Genomic DNA, 21,218 nt, shown 5'->3' on the forward strand with positions numbered 1-21,218 from the left:
GTTTAACCCCTTCCTCTCTCCAGAGCCCGGCGGGAGGGGGTCCCTGAGGGTGGGGGCACCCTCAGGGTACTCTAGTGCCAGGAAAACGAGTATGTTTTCCTGGCACTAGAGTGGTCCTTTAAGTGCTTAACATGTATGAATATTCTTGAATACATCTAATATTAAAGGGACACTATAGTCACCTGAACAACTTCAGCTTAATGAGGTTGTTCAGGTGAGTGCTACAGCTACCCGGAGCCTTTTTCTTGTAAGCACTGTATTTTCTGAGAAAATGCAGTGTTTACATTGGAAGCTTGGAACACCTCTTGTTGCAGTCAATCAGACGGCCACCAGAGGGACTTCCGAGTTCAGAGGCCCTAAAAAGGCCTCCCGTCCGATGCATTCTGGGTGAATGCATCAGACGGGCTATCAGCACACAAAGCACTGTGAACGCGCTTTGTGTGCTGACAGCCTGTCAGCACTGCTGTGGGCGTGGCTTCAGCTGACAGCTGAAGCCCGAACCCACAGGGACGATTACTGTCCACAATAGTGGTTGAAGGGGGGGGGGGGGGGGGGAGACCTACTCTCCTTCCCCCCCCCCCGGCCCCCACCGCTGTGCGGCGGGTGGGGGCCCTAAAATTATCAATAAGGGGGGGGACCTACTGTCCCCCCCCCCGGCCCCCACCCCTGTGCGGCGGGTGGGGGCCCTAAAATTATCCCCGGCCCCCACCCCTGAGCGGTGGGTGGGGGCCCTAAAATTATCGATAAGGGGGGGGGACCTACTGTCCCCCCCCGGCCCCCACCCCTGTGCGGCGGGTGGGGGCCCTAAAATTATCAATAAGGGGGGGACCTACTGTCCCCCCCCGGCCCCCACCCCTGTGCGGCGGGTGGGGGCCCTAAAATTATCAATAAGGGGGGGACCTACTGTCCCCCCCCGGCCCCCACCCCTGTGCGGCGGGTGGGGGCCCTAAAATTATCAATAAGGGGGGGACCTACTGTCCCCCCCTGGCCCCCACCCCTGTGCGGCGGGTGGGGGCCCTAAAATTATCGATATGGGGGGGACCTACTGTCCCCCCCCGGCCCCCACCCCTGTGCGGCGGGTGGGGGCCCTAAAATTATCAATAAGGGGGGGACCTACTGTCCCCCCCCGGCCCCCACCCCTGTGCGGCGGGTGGGGGCCCTAAAATGATCAATAAGGGGGGGACCTACTGTCCCCCCCGGCCCCCACCCCTGAGCGGCGGGTGGGGGCCCTAAAATTATCAATAAGGGGGGGACCTACTGTCCCCCCCCGGCCCCCACCCCTGTGCGGCGGGTGGGAGCCCTAAAATGATCAATAAGGGGGGGACCTACTGTCCCCCCCGGCCCCCACCCCTGAGCGGTGGGTGGGGGCCCTAAATACAAAGGGGGGGGGACCCTAGTTAACCCTCCCCCCCCCCAAAAAAAAAATTATCTCCCTACCTACCCCCCTCACCCTAAAAATAATGAGGGGGGGAACATTAACTAAAAACCTGTAAAAAAATAAAAAAAATAAAAAGAGATAAAAAAAACTTACCATTCGATGTTTTCTTTCTTCTAAAATCTTCTTTCTTCAGCCCAAAAAAGGCCAAATAAAAATCCATAATAACCGACGCAATTAAAAAAAAAAAAAAAAAAAAAACGAGCGCAAAAAAAATAATCCATCTTCACCCATGGAGGGCTCCGCGCAGACTGAGCTCCGCAGGGTGGGGAAGGCTTATAAAGCCTTGCCCCGCCCTGCAATTAGGCTAAGAACACTCTGATTGGTGGGTTTAAACCAATCAGAGTGCTCTTTGTCATTTTACAAGCGTGGGAAAGTTCTTTGGAATTTTCCCACGCTTGTAAAATGACAGAGCACTGTGATTGGATGGATTTCAAGCCATCCAATCACAGTGCTCTGTGTCATTTTACAAGCGTGGGAAAGTTCTTTGGAATTTTCCCACGCTTGTAAAATGACACAGAGCACTGTGATTGGATGGCTTGAAACCCATCCAATCACAGTGCTCTGTGTCATTTTACAAGCGTGGGGAAATTCCAAAGAACTTTCCCACGCTTGTAAAATGACAAAGAGCACTGTGATTGGATGGCTTGAAACCCATCCAATCACAGTGCTCTGTGTCATTTTACAAGCGTGGGGAAATTCCAAAGAACTTTCCCACGCTTGTAAAATGACAAAGAGCACTGTGATTGGATGGCTTGAAATCCATCCAATCACAGTGCTCTGTGTCATTTTACAAGCGTGGGAAAATTCCAAAGAACTTTCCCACGCTTGTAAAATGACACAGAGCACTGTGATTGGATGGCTTGAAATCCATCCAATCACAGTGCTCTGTGTCATTTTACAAGCGTGGGAAAATTCCAAAGAACTTTCCCACGCTTGTAAAATGACAAAGAGCACTCTGATTGGCTCAAACCCACCAATCAGAGTGTTCTTAGCCTAATTGCAGGGCGGGGCAAGGCTTTATAAGCCTTCCCCACCCTGCGGAGCTCAGTCTGCGCGGAGCCCTCCATGGGTGAAGATGGATTATTTTTTTTTGCGCTCGTTTTTTTTTTTTTTTTTTTTTAATTGCGTCGGTTATTATGGATTTTTATTTGGCCTTTTTTGGGGCTGAAGAAAGAAGATTTTAGAAGAAAGAAAACATCGAATGGTAAGTTGATTTTATCTCATTTTTTCTTTTTTACAGGTTTTTAGTTAATGGTCCCCCCTCATTATTTTTAGGGTGAGGGGGGTAGGTAGGGAGATATTTTTTTTGGGGGGGGGGGGGGGAGGGTTAACTAGGGTCCCACCCCCTTTGTATTTAGGGCCCCCACCCACCGCTCAGGGGTGGGGGCCGGGGGGGGGACAATAGGTCCCCCCCTTATTGATCATTTTAGGGCCCCCACCCGCCGCTCAGGGGTGGGGGCCGGGGGGGGGACAGTAGGTCCCCCCCCTCATTGATAATTTTAGGGCCCCCACCCGCCGCACAGGGGTGGGGGCCGGGGGGGGGACAGTAGGTCCCCCCCTTATTGATAATTGTAGGGCCCCCACCCGCCGCTCAGGGGTGGGGGCCGGGGGGGGGGACAGTAGGTCCCCCCCCTCATTGATAATTTTAGGGCTCCCACCCGCCGCACAGGGGTGGGGGCCGGGGGGGGACAGTAGGTCCCCCCCTTATTGATAATTTTAGGGCCCCCACCCGCCGCACAGGGGTGGGGGCCGGGGGGGGACAGTAGGTCCCCCCCCATATCGATAATTTTAGGGCCCCCACCCGCCGCACAGGGGTGGGGGCCAGGGGGGGACAGTAGGTCCCCCCCTTATTGATAATTTTAGGGCCCCCACCCGCCCACAGGGGTGGGGGCCGGGGGGGGGACAGTAGGTCCCCCCCCCTTATTGATAATTTTAGGGCCCCCACCCGCCGCTCAGGGGTGGGGGCCGGGGGGGGCAGTAGGTCCCCCCCTCATTGATAATTTTAGGGCCCCCACCCGCCGCACAGGGGTGGGGGCCGGGGGGGGACAGTAAGTCCCCCCCCTTATTGATAATTTTAGAAAGCGAGCTGAGCTGTCAGTCAGACAGCTCAGCTCGCGAACGCGCATTCCGCGCACATGCGCGGTAAAGCGCTCAGGTTCTTCATAGGGCGGCATTCAATGCCGCTCTATGAAGAACGCGATTGGTCCAGCGCGAAGCCGTCCCATTGGGCCCCGCGATTTCGTCATTTTGACGAAAAAGGGGGCGCGGCCTAGCGGGCAGCTCGGCGCTGGAACGGAGGTAAGTTTTTAATATAAAACCACCGAATTTTTTTTTTTTAATTAATGAAAGTTCATATAAAAGCAAGAAGGAAGGCTGGGGGACCTGTCTTTCTTGCTTTTATATGGTGACTATAGAGTCCCTTTAAAGTGCTTGAAATAAAGTGCTCACCATGTAGCTATTATTCGTAAAAAGTGCCAAGTGCAATAAATTGAAAAAACTGTCAAATTGGTGCTATAGTGGACATCACTCAATTAAAGTGCTACAAAAGTGCTTCATACTTCATAAACATACATACATTATATACATAAATACATATAAGCTAAAAAATATTTTTATAAAAATATATTGGCTAACTGGCTATTCCTACAAAAAAGAGTGGTAAGTGATACTTTCATTAAGTCCCAGAGGTGACACTGTATTTCATTGGTTAATCCAAAACGCCTCTCTTTGGAGCAATAGTCTCCCTCTATCTCCCCCTCTCCGGGGGGGAGGGATGTGGTCTATCCCAATGAATTTAAGGGCTGCCAGAGGGTGCTTCTTATCCAAAAAGTGCTGTGCAACAGGTTTGTCCGTTAGTCCATCCCTATACGCCAACCTAATACTTGATCGGTGACCCCTGATCCTCTCACATAGGGGTGTTTCAGTCTTTCCCACGTAGTGTAAACCACACGGGCATACCAATTTATAAACCACATAAGGGGTTTTGCAAGTAATGGTGTGTCTTATATCATAAACCTTGTTCGTATGAGGGTGGTTAAACTTTTTAGCTGCAATCATGTGTCCACACGTTACACACCCTAAGCATCGTATGCATCCCCTTATGTTGTGCTTATCCACTTTGGAATAACATTCCACTGGGTCAGTGTGCACCAATATGTCTTTGAGGCTTTTATTCCTTCTGTAACATATCAATGGTTTTTCTCTGAAAATTTTTGGTAGCGATTCATCCAAAGCAATCATTTTCCAATTCTCTTTGTCTATCGCTGTCATTTCACTCGAGGTATTATGGAACGTCATAGGGAATATCATCCTCTGTGCGGGATCCTTTGTAGTGTGCACCGGAGCCATCTTAGCTTTCAACAGTGCCTGTTCCAACTCCCGACGGTCATAACCTCTATCCAAAAACTTTTCAGTCATGGTTTGTAATTGTAACTCAGCTTTATTATCATCCGAATTGTTGCGAATAACCCTTTGGAATTGCGCCTTGGGAATGAATTTTTTCAGAGGGACTGGGTGTGCACTATCTGCATGCAACAAAGTGTTGCGATCTGTTGGTTTTGAAAATAAAGTGTATTGTATTTGCTTCGATTGAAATGTAAGTTCCAAATCCAAATATTGTACACTAACTTCACTGACAATGGCTGTGAATTTAATAGGTGTTTGAAGCAAGTTGAGCTCTTCTATCATTGTATGTGCTTCACTGTAACTGCCTCTCCAGATTATCAACAGGTCATCTATGAAGCGGTAGTAACCAATAATGTTATCCTTGTAGGGGGTCAAAATGTGTGTCTGCTCATATATATACATATACGCGTTAGCGTACATGGGGGCCATGGCTGACCCCATCGATGTCCCCGCCACCTGCAAATACCACCGTTCTTCAAATCTGAAGTAGTTATTTTACAAAACCAAAGATAAAAGTTCCAATGTGAATTCTATCATAGGTCCTTGATAGACCGTAGAGTTACATAACACTTGTCGCATGGCCTCAATGCCGTCTGTGTGGGGGATTACCGTGTATAGACTTTTGACGTCCATAGTGATGAATATGGGAGGTTGATCTCCAAATTCCAAGGTTTTAATCCTACACAAGAGGGTCTGTGTGTCTTTGATGCAGGTGTCTAACTCCTCCACAGGTCCCTTGAATACATGGTCTAACCACTGTGCTATGGGCTCTAAAATGCCCCCTATAGCAGATACAATGGGGCGGCCTGGGGGTTTGTGCATACTCTTGTGGATTTTTGGTATACTGTATATAATAGGAGTCCGAGGGTGTTGTTTATTCAAAAATTTATGTAAATCTTGACTGATATATCCAGCTCTGAGGCCCATATCAATAACATCAGAGATCTTCCTTTGAATTTCTACAGTAGGGTCTCCCGGCAAGGGGCGATACGTGCTCAAATCTTGGAGTTGGTGGTTGAGGTCCTCCGCGTAGTCCCTATAATTCATTAGGACCACCCCGCCACCTTTGTCCGCTGAACGGACCACTATGGTGCGGTCTTTAGATAAACCGTCAAGAAGTTGTCGCTCCTTTTTGCTGATATTATGTCTCTTATTGTGCCGTTTGGATAATACTTCTTGTGTCATCCTGGATGTAGTGGCAAGAAATGTCTTAATAGATGGTTTGTTAGTTTGTGGGTCGAACGTGGACTTAGCTTTAAATTTCTCCATGCTCCCTGGCATTGGCATTGGCTTATTTTTATGGATAGTATGAAAAAATTCTTTGAGCCTCATACTTCTACCGAACTGAAATAGTTCGGTACTCCACTTAAAGGAATTCGCCGCACTGGTTGGGACATATGATAGTCCCTTGCTCAAGATCTTCATCTCCATGTCATTCAATTGTCTATCCGAAAGGTTGAAAACGGGGCTTACTTCCGATGGGGGGGTTTGCCTCTTCGTGCCATGTCTGGCCTTGCGCCCTCTCCTGTTCCTGTACCCTCTTTGCCTCTGACCCTGCTGCGGGTAACTGTACCCGTCTCGGTATGGCCTAAAAAAGCCGATGTTTCATTGAGGTTCTCGGTCTCCGACATGGAATCTCCCGAGGTAACATCTATTGTCGGAATCTTAGGGCGGACAATCTTTCTGCGGAATCGCCTTGGTCTTGGTGGACGGTCACCCGATAGCCATCTATACACTCGATGGTCCTTGTAATCTTGTTGGACCATCTCGAACTTTTGCTTCTTAAATCTGACCAATTCGTTTTTGTATTTAAGCAATTCTGATTTAAGTTGTTGCTGTAGCTTTGCCCCATCTGCTGAAGCCAGTAGAACCGCTTGTTCCATCTCTAATGTTACAATTTGCTGTTTAACTTCTGCAAGGTCGGTTTTGACATCCTTGATTGTTATGAGCATCAAGTCTAAAGAGGCTTTATTTAAAACATGGGTCCAGTCTCTGCACACTGTTGCTTTAAGTCTGGCAATTGTCGGTATATTCAATAACCTGAATCCACGCGGTATCATTTTAGCTTTAAAATAATCTGATAAAAATAGACCATGCAGGTCCAGATCCACGCTCTTCTTGTGTAACCGTAACAATTTAAAATACACATCCCTGGATGTCGTATAATTAGGCAGCTCTTGGCCAGTTTCTTCCCATAAAGTTTGGGATGCTTCCTCTGGGGTAAATTGTAATATTTCTGCATGTTCTGTGTAGGTGCCAGCTTGCACAAGAAATTCATCCATGTTACCAAGTGAAAAGTTTGAGTATGCACAGAAACTTTAACAGGGTTAATGGTATGGTATTGACAATATTATAGGAGCTCAATTTGCTCTTGTAAGTTAAAGTGCTTTGAAAATAGCACTGCAGACGGGTGCATGTAGGGTTGGGAGGTAGAGCCCCACTCTCCCAGAAAATTACAAAAAATACTTGAAATCCCCAGCACTCACGTTTATCCAAAGCCAATGCCGGGCGCCAGACCAAAGCTCCAAAACAGATAAAAATCCAAATGAAATAGGCTGCTCTCCGGGCTTAAAAGTTCCAAATTTTATTCGAAGTTGATTAAAATAACGACCAACGTTTCGGTCCCCGCTCGGGGGAATTTTTATATGGGAACAGATGGTTAAATTCATTCATAAACCACAATCGTTTACACATTACTATGGTAACCGTAGTTCTCGGTCACTCAGGAGGCTAAGCACGCATGATTACGTGATGGGAGGCGGGGCACGCTTAGAGGTGCGCACGCATACCCGGAAGTGCACTTGGTGATGGCGGTTTCGGCGGTAAACACTCTGGTGAGTTATTTCCTTGATTAGCAATGGTATATAATGTCAGTATTTTTATTAAGATGTTTTGTCCTGTTGAAATTTGACCCTGAAGAAGGTCCCGAGCGGGGACCGAAACGTTGGTCGTTATTTTAATCAACTTTGAATAAAATTTGGAACTTTTAAGCCCGGAGAGCAGCCTATTTCATTTGGATTTTTATCTGTTTTGGAGCTTTGGTCTGGCGCCCGGCATTGGCTTTGGATAAACGTGAGTGCTGGGGATTTCAAATATTTTATATATATATATATATATATAGATAGCTTTTTCTAATATAATATATTGGTCCTTTCAGAGTAAAACATTTAATTATACAGTAAGCATACTCACATGCAGACACAGACAATCTCACTGACACACACAAGCTCATTGATACACAGCCTCATAGACAAACAATTTCACTAATATACATAAGCTCATTGACATAAAAACACAAGCTCACTCACTAGCAGGCACACACACACACACACATACACATGCAAGCAAGCTCACTAGCAGGCGCACACACAGCTTAATGTAGTGATTCTGGTGTCTATAGCCTGTCCCTGCAGGCTTTTGAATGTAAACACTGACTTTGCAGAGAAAAGGCAGTGTTTACATTGCTTCCTAGTGACACCTCTAGTGACAGACACTCAGACGGTCACTAGAGGCGCTTCCTGTGTCAGTGCGGATTGGCTGAGATCATCAAGCTTGATGATCTCAGTCATAGAGGCAGAGACCAGCACGACGTTGGAAAAAAAAAAAAGGTGAGTAAAACACTATTTTTAAAAACACACACACACACCACGACTGACACACACACACACACACACACCATGACAGACACACATACCATGACAGACACACACACCATGATACAGACACACACACACAGCATACACACAGACAGACACACACACAGCGTAACACAGACAGACACACACAGCATGACACAGACAGACACACAGCATGACACAGACAGACACACACACACAGCATGACACAGACAGACACACACACACTGCATGACACAGACAGACACACAGCATGACACAGACACACCGCATGACACAGACAGACACACACACACCGCATGACACAGACACACACACACCGCATGACACAGACACACACACAGCATGACACAGACAGACACACACACACCATGACAGACACACACACCATGACAGACACACACCATGATACAGACACAGCATGATACAGACACACACACACAGCATGATACAGACACACACACACAGCATGACACAGACAGATACACAGCATGACACAGACATACACACAGCATGACACAGACACACAGACAGCATGATACAGACACACACACAGCATGACACAGACACACACACACAGCATGACGCAGACACACACAGCATGACACAGACAGACAGACACACACACACACACAGCATGATACAGACACACACACAGCATGACATAGACACATACACACACCATGACAGACAGACACACACACAGCATGGAACACACACACACACACAGCATGACCCCCACACACACTCCCACTGACATACATATTTTTTAATACCTGTGGGTGGGCAGACTGGTAGCTGTGCTGGCGGTCGCAGGGGTAGCTTTTCATGAGGCCGGGAGCAGGCTCTTCTGGGGGAGCAGGCTGTTCTCTCTCTGCTCCCCCTCCCTCGCGCGCTAGAAAGAGACCGGGGCCGGAATATGACGTCATATTCCGGCTCCGGTCTCATTAAGCTGCGCGCGAGGGAGGGGGAGCAGAAACAGAACAGCCTGCTCCCCCAGAAGAGCCTGCTCCCGGCCTCATGAAAAGCTTCCCCTGCGGCCGCCTTTCAAGTTCTCCCTGCGGCCGCAGGTCACCCCGGCCCCAGGTGCCGACGGCCCACCGGGAAATTTCCCGGTATCCCGGTGGGCCAGTCCGGCCCTGGACGGGCTGGATAATCTCTTGCCTCAAATGGGTATTACAGATTGTTCATCCTCACATATAGTTAAGTCTAGAAGTCTGCAGAGGTCCAGTCTAGAGTGGACCAGATTGTATTGCACAAGGAGCCCCACTTGCTGCAACAATTCCATAAAGCGGTATTACCAGGTTGTGAATCACACTGTGGGGAAACTCTTGTGGTACATCAACTACACACAGTGGACATTGTAGATCTTGATGATAACCAGCGGAGACAAAGCATTGTGACAATTGCTTAGGGTACTGGAGTAATATAGAGATTGCTTTTCCACAATACTATTCTACGCTCTACTTTCTTCCTTTATGTCTAGGCCCAGGTGGCCTACCTATTAGCTACTATAAAATGTCTTCCTTCATTATAGCCCTTAACTCTATTACAGAGGGTCATTACATTCCTATACATGCTTTTACAGCAAACTTTACTGTACTTCCAAAGTGGGCAAGGACATTGAGCAAAGCACAAGCTACTGACCTAACTCACTTCTCATTTGTGATTTGAAAATTTTCACCAAAATGCTAGCAACAAGCATAAAAACTCTTCCTCCCCAATATTTCTATCAGTACATTATCCCAGACCCATCAAGTGCAGCAAACATCAAAGTGCCTTCTAGCCATCACCATGGATGTAGAGAAGGCCTTAGACAGGGTCAGCTGGAATTTTTTTCATTTTTATCTTTGCGAAACCATTGGTCTGGGACCAATATGCATGTCTGGATTTGAGCTCATTACACATCCTCTACAGCCAGAGTTTGCATTAATGTAGCCTTTAGGAATCTCTTTTCCATTTGCAATGCCCCCTGTTGCTGCTGCTATATGTTCTTGCCCAGGAACCCTTTCTTCAGACAGTCCGACAGAACGTGAAGATGCATGAGGTGAGTGCCATTTAACACAAAATAACTTGTTATGATGACTACATGTTATTTTCTTTATCTCAATCCTAGAAATGTCCCTACCAGGAAGTTTCTGGGATTCAGGCATTACAGGAGAAGACTCAGAGCTGTTATCTTGGCAAAAGGGTGCCAATATTACCAGTTATAATGTCAGAATCCCAGTAGTATGGCCCAATTTTCAATCTAAGGATCAATTTTTCCAAATCTCTTATCCTAAACGTTAACCAGACAAGGACGCACGCTGACCCAATCCGTCAGAGGTTCTCTTTCCAATGAAACAACACAGCCATCAGATATCTAGGAATCTGGCTTACCAGAGAAATGGTCCACTTATTAATTTTCTTTCCACACTTCTTCATACTTTTCTTCCCATCCCAACTCCTTATATAAAAACATTACTGACTGGATCCTGCCTGACATCTCCTGACTGTGCCGTATAGCCATGAACAAAATAAACATAATGTGTAGAATTAGTGATTATTCTAGCCTCGGTAAGGGAATAATCTACATTTTATTAAAGACAGAAGGGGAATATTTGCTTTACCTTCTTTATGGAAACCTCCAGCAGCAAAGAAATAGTTAAAATAACTTTTCAAAACAACCAATCAGAACAAAATAACAGCAGCATAGGCGTGCGCATCGGGTGTGCCTGGGCACACCCTAATCCCCGTGGCACGCCTATGAATTGAGACCAGCAGGGGAGATTTTAGGATCTCCCGTGTCGGCTCATGCAGATAGCGCCAGCTCTGCTCTAAGCCTCAATGGGCCGGTGGGGAGATCAAAGATCTACCTCACCGGCCCACAGCAGCATGGAGGGAGGCAGGAGAGGACCCGGGTAGCTCTAGCCAGGAGCTCCGCCGGGTTCCTCTCGCGAGATGAGCGTTGCTGTGGCAACGTTCAGATCTCGCAAGAGTGAACTCTAGCCCCGCAGGCTAGAGTTCCCTCTCCACTGGACCACCAAGATGGCACATGGCAGCAAGGATCCCCCCTCCCTACATAAGGTAAGAAGGGAGGTGGGATATTTACTAATCTGCCCCCACCTCCATTACATACATATACACGCGGTGTGTGTTTGTGCTTTAGGATGCACACCCTAATGCAATAGGCTGCGCACGCCTATGAACAGCAGTATAAAACCACTTAGGCAAACCCTCCCACTTCCTCTTTCTATGATGAGGTCGAGTAGGAGAGCAAGGAAAACCAACAAATCCACCTTGTAGCAGTCACTTCTAGAGAAAAAATCATCCAAACGAGAAGGAAAACAGATTACACTGCAATTAAAAATAAACATTGTGAAAGTAAACTGTCAAAGCACGATGCCATAGCCATACAATGTTACTTCTCCATCATAATACATGATGAACATAATACATTATGAATAAAACGCACACGGACAATCACCACCGTATAAAAGAAATAATCTTTATTATACAAGACCATGCATTCACAAAAACATAACAATATGCCGAATTAATCACAAGAGAATAAAAAAACTATTCCAGGGAGGGAAACATAAAAGGGGGGAAATATTTGCCTCCTGTCTTTAATTAAATTTAGATTATTCCCTCACCGAGGCTAGAATAACCCCTAATTTTATGGCAAGACAGGAGGCTTCATATTTGCAATTTTAACGCCCAAACATAAAAACAGAAGAAACATGAGATCGAGGACGGCAATAAAAGGAACAAAAAGTCAATTCCCTAGACCAATCAGCGGTGCAGAGAAATATCCAGAAGGGACCCACCGGTTTCTAGAGCTGCTGAAGCTGCAGCACCTCGAACCAAATATGTACCAAAGGAACTCGCAATGCCAGCCGATGAGAGAAACCACCGAATCCAACAAGCGAACCAAGGTGCAGAAACAGCCCTAAGCGGCCGTACGTAAGAAATCAACAGCTACCCATGAGCAGAAGGACGAAAGGACGAGGTCTTGGATCAATACGTCCGTAGGCAACATGCCATACAGAGACGGGGCCTATCAGGAGAGTAGGGGTACGACACAGAAGACGAAAAGATTTGGACCTGCGCAGAATAGAAACAGACACACTGTCCGGTAAGAAGGACAAAGATTCTACATCAAAAGCATGAACATCAGAACGTGATGAAAAAAATACAAGACCTAACAGGAGAGCTGGCTAAGCGGAAAGCTGGCGCAAAGACAAATCCTCTTCATCAGGCCACTCCTCAAGGAAACGCAGAACAAGCGATACAAACTGAGGAAGAAAAAGAAGTAGGGGTCCCGAAAGGCGTACCCCTCGAAGTAGTCTGCAGACCAAGGGGTCCTTACCAATGCCAGAATCTTGAGAAGGCACATGAGCCGTCTTAGTTGACCTAAGACGTAAATGGTCCCACACAACTTACCCTGAGAAGACAATTCAGCCAGGTAGTTTAGGACAGCCCTGAAAGGGGCTGTAAAGGGATCCAAACATCTCTCCAGACACCAGTCATGCTAGGATCGCCAGGCGTGCAGGTATGATCGCCAGGTGCCCAAGAGTCCCGGAGGAACTCTCTAACCGTTGTCAATAGGTCTGACACATCCCAGGAACCCGACAATGGTCCACGCCACTAGTGGTAGGCGATCCTCTAATATCAATGGATGTGGATTCCCTTGTGGATCCCATAGGAGACACCTGGAGACAGGGAGTAATAGAGGGTCTTCGCATGATAACTCCAGCAAGAGAGGGAACCACGGTTGACTCCTCCAAAGTGGTGTAACCAGGAGAAACGACACTCCCAGGAGTTTGAACTGATGCAATGTCCGAAGTATTCTGTAGAAAAAAGGGGAACGCATACGCCCCCGAGGGAGGCCTGTCTTGGAGAACGCATCCACCACCTCGCTGGCGGGGTCCGGAAACCAACTGAAGAAACGACTCTGTTTGACAGTTCGCCCTGGATGCGATCAGATCTGAGTGAAAGGGGGGGAGCACGGAGTGAGTCCAGTACTCGAAACACCGGAGGGTGAAGTAGCCAATCGTTGGTGTCTCTCCAGTGTCGGGATAACCAGTCCGCTACATGATTGTCTCGTCCCAGGAGATATTCTGCCACAAGTGACAAATTATTGTCCAGACAGTATTGATAGAGATCCTTCGTGAGATCCGACTGCAGTCCGGAGCGGACAGCCAGGACGTTGTCCATGCAGGGAGGCAGTGAGCAGTGATTCTTCCCCTGGGGAAGCTGCGAATGGCGAACAAACCTGCAGTTAGTACCAGACATTTATTGGGAGTAGTTCTCTCCTCCAGAGTCCTCCTGTCGCCACGCCATCGCAAGTAACGCCCCAGCCCATACAGCTGGCATCGGATTCCAGGACGAAGTCTGGTTGGGGTCCGAAAATCGCCTTCCCGTTCCGGGTTTCCATATGTCGAAGTCACCAATGAAGTTCTAGACGAGCTTCATCTGAAAGCCACATGACTCGGTCGTACAAGGCCGAAGACCTGAGATAGCAAGCCTTCAGGCGTTGGAGTGTCCGATAGTGCAAGATCCTGGAAAGATGGCTTAAATGGAGGATGACAACAGGCCTATCGTCCAAGCCAAGTCTCTAAGTGTGACCCGCGGGTCGCGTAGCATGTGTCTGATATCTTTCCTGAAGGCGATCACCTTGGACATCGAATGGCGGAGCACCACCTGAAAGCACCACCTGAACCAGATATTCCACGAAAACCCAGAAACTGGACCGACTGAGAGTGAGTCAGTTCCGCTATTTCCATGTTGATGGCAACACCCAGGCAGGCTTTTACCTCACACCACAATATCCAGGTATAAAAAGGATCACTAAAGATTTGCATACTGAATGTTGCTAAGCAATTTATACCTATATTCTTGCAAGAGGATGTAAAGCCCATACAATTCCCTCCACTAATATTGGCACAATTGATAAATATGACCAAAATAGGCTATGAAAAATAGTCTTTTTAATGCTACCTCCTTCTGCCAAGATAACAACTCTGAGTCTTCTCCTATAATTCCTAACATACATACACTTACTCTGACAGGCAGTCACACACGAACAGACACCCAGAGTCACTGACAAACACCGGCAGACAGACACACACACACTCATTGACAGACACTCACTAACATACACACACACTCACTGACAGACACACACATTATCTCTGTTATGCTTATTGGTAGATAAGAAGTGGAACACAACTGCAGAAGGCTTAAGCAATAGTTCCTTTAATTGCAGGAACAGAAAATAGTTTTATAGAGAGCTCAAGTAGAATAAGTCCTGTAGCTTTAAGGAGATTTCAATAACAGTTAATCGGTTAATCACTGCAAGCGATTATAAGCAGGAGATATTTTGTATCAGGAAGCAATATAGTAGCAAAAACTGGAACAGTCCAAGTAAAAATTAGTGAAACTCCAATAAGTAGATATTTGCTGAAGCAGTAAGAGAAGCAGAAAAGTAGCAACTATGTAGCTGTTACAGCAGAGAAAGCAGGCACAGTCCGTTTTGTTAAGTCCTGGAATGTGGAGTCTCAGGGAAAATAATCAAATTCTTGATAAAGAAGGAGAGAATAATTTGATACAATCCGAGGTCAGGAAGAGGAGAAAGAAGGTCCAGGGGTCGGTACACGGTAATCAGAAATAGCGAGAGTTTAGTAGCTGGTCACAGAATCTAGAGGAAACCTCAACAATAACAGAGCGTTTTGAAACTGGCGCGGCTTCCCTATAAGGCGTGAGGAAGCAGCGTCAGAGAAGGGAACGTGGTGTTTGTCTGTCTACCCGGAAGTGTCAGATTTGGATTTGCGGAGGAGCCGACGGCAAGTCCTGACAATCTCATACACTCAGAAATTATTGTTTTAATTTAATTTAAATAAACCCAGCCTCCCTACCTTTGGGAGAGTTGGAGAGGACCAGTTTTCCCTGGAGTCCAGTGGGGATCCTGGACTCTATTGATATTTGATGTATCCTAACAAAATGTCCAGGTCCTTTGACAGAAAAACAACTTCAAAACATTAAAAAGCGACCAACATATTTAAGAGTGGTCATAAGGTACTTTTCCATATGACTACCTCTCTGTGCACCAAACCAACCTCTGGTGTTTATTGCCAAAAATATCTATTTTGGTTTCATCTCATCATAGAATTCTATCCCATTTGAAGTTCCAGTAGTGTCTGGCACAATGAAGATGCTTGATATTGTTTTTGGAAGAGTAACAACCTTTTTCTTCAAACTGTTCAAACAACTTGTGGTGATGTAGGTAAGTTACATCGGATTATAGTTTTCGAAACAATCTGACCCCAAGATGCAACTAACTTCTGTAATCTGTAAATCTGTAGCTGTGATCCTTGGAGATTTTTGGGGCACTCAAACCATCCTCTTCACAGTGCTTTTCCAGATTAATTCATAACATTTCCTGTTGACTGTAACTTATTATTATTATTGCCCCGATGTTGGAAACAGGCATCTTCAATGCTTTTTCTATTTTCTTATAGCCTCAAACAAGCTCCACAACATTTTGCCGCACACAGCTATATTCATTGGTCTTACCCATTTTGATAAATGACAAGGATTTGGCCTATTTGTCATCTCATATTTATACCCCTGTGACACAGGAAGTCATAGTTGAACTATTTCCTGTTCCTAGTCACCCAGGTATACTAAACATATCAAAAATCAATGGGAATATACTTCAAATAGATTTTTCTCATATGAACTCAAAAGGGTACCAATAATTGCGCCACATAAGATATATATATATTTTTTTATAAACCTGCGTTGTGGTTCGAATTGTTTGATATCCGTAAGAGCAAAGTATTTTTGTGTATTTTGTGAAAAAAAGATGAAAAGGTTAAACAATAAAGAGGGACTAGATGTTTGTGTTCCTCACCCTATAGTGTTCTTTTAATGTTTTTCACTTAAGTGACTGTATTGAACATAATATTATTGCAAATTGTGCGTGCTATTGCTTTTTTTTTTTACAATACAGTTCTAGCATGTCGCTGCTTACAATTTATATATTTCTCTTGTGAATACCACCAACATTCCGTGTCATAGTTGTTTTGTATTTTATGTTGGTCTATTTATCATCTGTGTGTATGTTTCATGTATTGCTTGTGAAAGAAAAAATTAGACACTATTATCAACACACTGCTGCCACTCACATTGCCCCCCCCACACTGTCACAATTCCACATACTGTCACCGACCCATACATTGCCCTCCACACTGTCACTGTCCCACCCACTGAGCCCCAAACACGTTGCCATACCCCTTACGCTGTTACCCCTCTTCACCCATCCACTCTCATTAACTCCTAATCCTGTCACTCTCACCCTTTCCAACACTTACCTGCCCTTGTTTAGCCACACATGCCTAATCACATTTACCCACCCCCCTAATCCTGTCACACTCATCTCTCGCACTGTCACATTCACCCCAACCCTGTCACACTCATTCTTCTTCACCCTGCCACACATGGTGATATCATATTAACTCCTCCAAGCCTGTCATTCATCCCCTCCAACCATGCCACACTCACCCTGTCACATATATCCCCCTAATCATGTCATGCTCACCTCCTCTCGCCTGCTACACTCCTTCCTCCAACTGGGCCCCACTCACCCCCAAAACTGTTACACTCTCCCTCTCAACCCTGCAACACTCACACTGTCACATATATCACCCTAATCCTGTCATACTCATCTTCCCTCACTTTGGCCACTTTTAAAAGCAGAAGTGGTCGTGGTGGTTGGAGTAACCCTTTACTTTAAAAAGTCCTACATCTGAATGTCTCTCTTTTGCAGATTTTCACAGGGCTCTGCACTACCTTTTGGTCCGTCAACATCTTCCAGGAACTTGGCAGCACTCATTTGCATAGGAGGTTTAGTGAGCTTGTGGATGTATATGATGCTGGTACAGGCTTTCTATTTTCTGAGGCAAGTTTATAGAATGATAATTATACTACTGTAGTTTCTCCAGTAACTTATTAATGGGGGGAAAAAAAACTGCTTTGAGTCGATAAGAAGCTGTGACAGCTCCATTCACTCTAAAGAGGTTTAATTCATTCATTATTTTAAGTCACTGGAGAAATTGTGATAGCTTTATTGCCAGTGGGCACACATTTCCTTAGACTCACTGTAGAATGAATTTACATAGTGTGAGAGAAAATGTGGAATGGTTGTTGAGGGAAGATACATTAGGCCTGATTTACTAAATGACAGCCTGAGGTTTCTCAATTAAATGCCCCAGGGACAAATTTTAGGTTTGCAAGATACATTGTTGGTATTCTGCAAACCATGGTAAGGGTCCCTGGGGCAGAGCATTTGGAGAGCAGGGTGGGCCAGTGCTCCAATAGCTCTAGTTGCTAAATAACAGCCAGACCAGGACTTGTATGTGAACTAATTGATACTCACCTGGAGCTGGTCAATTAGCAGGCAGGCTTTTAAAAGAAGGGATCAGCCTGCTGCAGAGTGAGGGAGAAAGAGCCAGAGGAATGGTGTGTTTTGCAGCGATAGCTTCTTATTGTCAACAGGGCCGGATTAACATAGGGGCTGATGGAGCTGCAGCTCCAGGCCCAGACCCATGGAATAGGCCAGTTGATTTAAAAAAAAATAAAAAATAATTTTGTACATTTTTTTTTTGCCCCCACACACTACTCTTAGGGATTCCACCTGGCTTTTATTTTATTGGCACAGCCAGTATTTGAGGCTGTCTGGATAGTGCCAATATTGCAGTGATACTGGCAATACAAATGCTGGTATTTTTCTCAGTATAAACAAGAGATTACTATACAATACCAGCACTGGCCAGTAGGGGTCGCTGTGTGTGGAGACAGGCAGGGATAGGAAGTTCCAGCATAGCCCTCCCTGCCTATCTACACTCACTGATCTGCAGGGGAGAAGCTACAGGGAGTCCAGACAGCAACCCCCACCATGCAGAGACAGCCTACAGCTCAGGGAAGTGAGGGATGGGGGGAAAAGGCTGCAAGGAGACATATACTGAGACACTAAGGGACGCTGGGGGACATTATGGCAGACACTAAGGGACATTGGGAGACATTATGACACAGACACATGGGGACACAGTGTCCCCATGTCTCCCAGCCAGTGTCCCTGGTGTCTCAGTGCCCCCTAGTCTCCCAGTGACCCTTAGTCTCCCAGTGCCCCCAGTCTGCCAGTGTCTCATTGACCCCATGTCTCCCAGTGCCTCAATGACCCCATGTCTCCAAGCTAGTGTCCCTAGTGTCTGTCGCCCTGGTGTCTCAGTGTCCCCATGTCTCCCAGTGCCCCCATGTTTCAATGTCCCCATGTCCCCCAGCCAGTGTCTCTAGTGTCTGTGTCCCTGGTGTCTGTGTCCCCATGTCTTCAAGTGTCCCCTATTTTCCCAGCGCCCCATGTGTCCCAGCCAGTGTCCCCTAGTCTCCCAGTGTCACTGGAGTCTCTGTGTCCCTAGGTCTCCCCTTGTCCCAGGTCTCCCCGTGTTCCTTATGTTCTAGTGACATGGGGACACTGGGATACATGGGGACATAGACACATGGGAATACTGGAGGACACATTGAGACACTGTGATACATGGGGTCACTGGGAGACCTGGGGACACGACACTGGGAGACATGGGGCACTGAGACACTGATACATAGGAACACTGAGACCTGGAGTAATCGACACATGGGGGAACTGAGTCATGACGGCACTGGGAAACATGGGGGCACTGGGAGGAATCCATCTATACAGCAGAATCAAACTAAGTAGTTTTTGGGTGATTTTACTGAATTTTCTCTTATGTCACTCCTTGTGATTTACATCATGTGATGTCACCCATACATATTTAATTATGCAAATTAGTAAGGCCTATGTTTTTCCAAGAAAGGTGGCAACCCTAAATACTTTTCACATACTCTTACTTAAGTATGGAAACTTAAGAGGGATGTATGGGAACAAAACTTGTATGGACTGGCTGACAATAAATATAGTTAAAGGGACACTATAGTCACCAGAACAACTACAGCTTATTGAATTTGTTCTGGTGAGTAGAATCATTACCTTCAGGCTTTTTGCTGTAAACACTGTCTTTTCAGAGAAAATGCAGTCTTTACATTACAGCCTAGTGTTAACTTCACTGGCCACTCCTTAGATGGCTGTTAGAGATCCTTCCTGGGTCATGGCTGCCTAAAATGCATCCAAGCATTCAGTGTCTCCTCCCTCTGCATGCAGACACTGAACTTTCCTCATAGAGATTCATTGATTCAATTCATCTCTATGAGGAGATGCTGATTGGCCAGGGCTATGTTTGAATCATGCTGGCTCTGCCCCTGATCTGCCTCTTTGTCAGTCTCAGCCAATCCTATGGGGAAGCACTGTGATTGGATCAGGCCACCACTTCTAATGATGTCAGCAGACTGCTTGTGTTTCTGAGTCTAACAGCATGCAGAGTTACAGCTTCAGACTTGAATACAGTAAGATTTTTACTATACTTATCGAGGCATGAGGGGCCCAGGGGGGCTAGATGGTGGTGTTAACACTATAGGGTCAGGAATTCATGTTTGGGTTCCTGACCCTATAGTGATCCTTTAAGGTAATGCTGACTTTGGTCTCTCTAACACTGTGGCATGTTCCCTTTCTTCTACACTCACTACATACAGCTTTTCTCTGTCCCAGACCATATACCAAGAGCTTCTGCCTGCTAGTAAGAAGGTAAGGGGACAAGTGGACCCCGGAGTGCTAGGGGACAGTCCTTAGAAAGCGTTGAGCGAGCGCATCATTAGATGCATTTATGCCAAGGTCAGGGTGCTGTCTGCATAGTATGCCCTTAGTTGGCCAGCTGCATGATTGGCAGGCAGCCTGATGTGCATTCATGCTAGGCTGGCCTTCTAATTCTTTGGGCAGACATGTCCTCTTTTTGGGCATGTTCGCCCCTTTTGGCAGATTATGTGATTTGCGTCAGTGGCCCACCCTTTTACCCCGCCCATTGACTTCCTGCTTGACTGGACACTGCTGTTAGGGGTTAAGGATTTACTTGAAAGATGAAAACATAAATTAGAGAGAGATTAGCATAGGGTATGTGTTTTCTTATAGCTGCTGTTTTCTTTCTATCCAGCACCATCTCCATCAGATACATGACGCTTGGTAGTGTTTTACTGTTTTTGGTCGATATGATTCTGTAATTAGGCCCATCATAATTGTCAGTACCAGGCCCACTGGGCTCTTAATCTGGCCCTGATTGTCAATTGGTAAGTCGGAAAGACACCCAATTCCAGATAGTAATTACTCTGTTTAGTAAGTGCTCAAACAAGAGTAAGGAATTTTGTTTTGTTTATTTTATTTTGGCACCTGTATATTTTGCACCAAATAAATCAGAAAAACTGAGCTGAATGTGTCCTGGACTTTGATTACCCTAGAAGGCTGTGGTTACAAGATCTGTGACAAAATCCTACCTGTAAAAGAGGTGGTTTGTTACAATAGACTTTCGTTTTACTATTTGCATCTTTGGTTTTTGGAGTGCATCTTAATGCAATAAAATATCCAACTATGGTGATTTAAAAGAGTCACGTCATTAACACAAATCTGCCCTTGTATATTTTCTTTGCATGATTACATATATTGATTAAATCCCTGTATGACAAGAGAAATTCCAATATATTTTCTCAGTACAGATAATTCATCCATAAAACAAGGGTGTGCAGGAAGTATTTTTTCCATCTGCACAAAATAAATTAAAGATTTTATTAAAGAC

This window comes from Pelobates fuscus, chromosome 3 (assembly GCF_036172605.1).
Source record: "Pelobates fuscus isolate aPelFus1 chromosome 3, aPelFus1.pri, whole genome shotgun sequence".
NCBI lineage: Eukaryota > Metazoa > Chordata > Amphibia > Anura > Pelobatidae > Pelobates > Pelobates fuscus.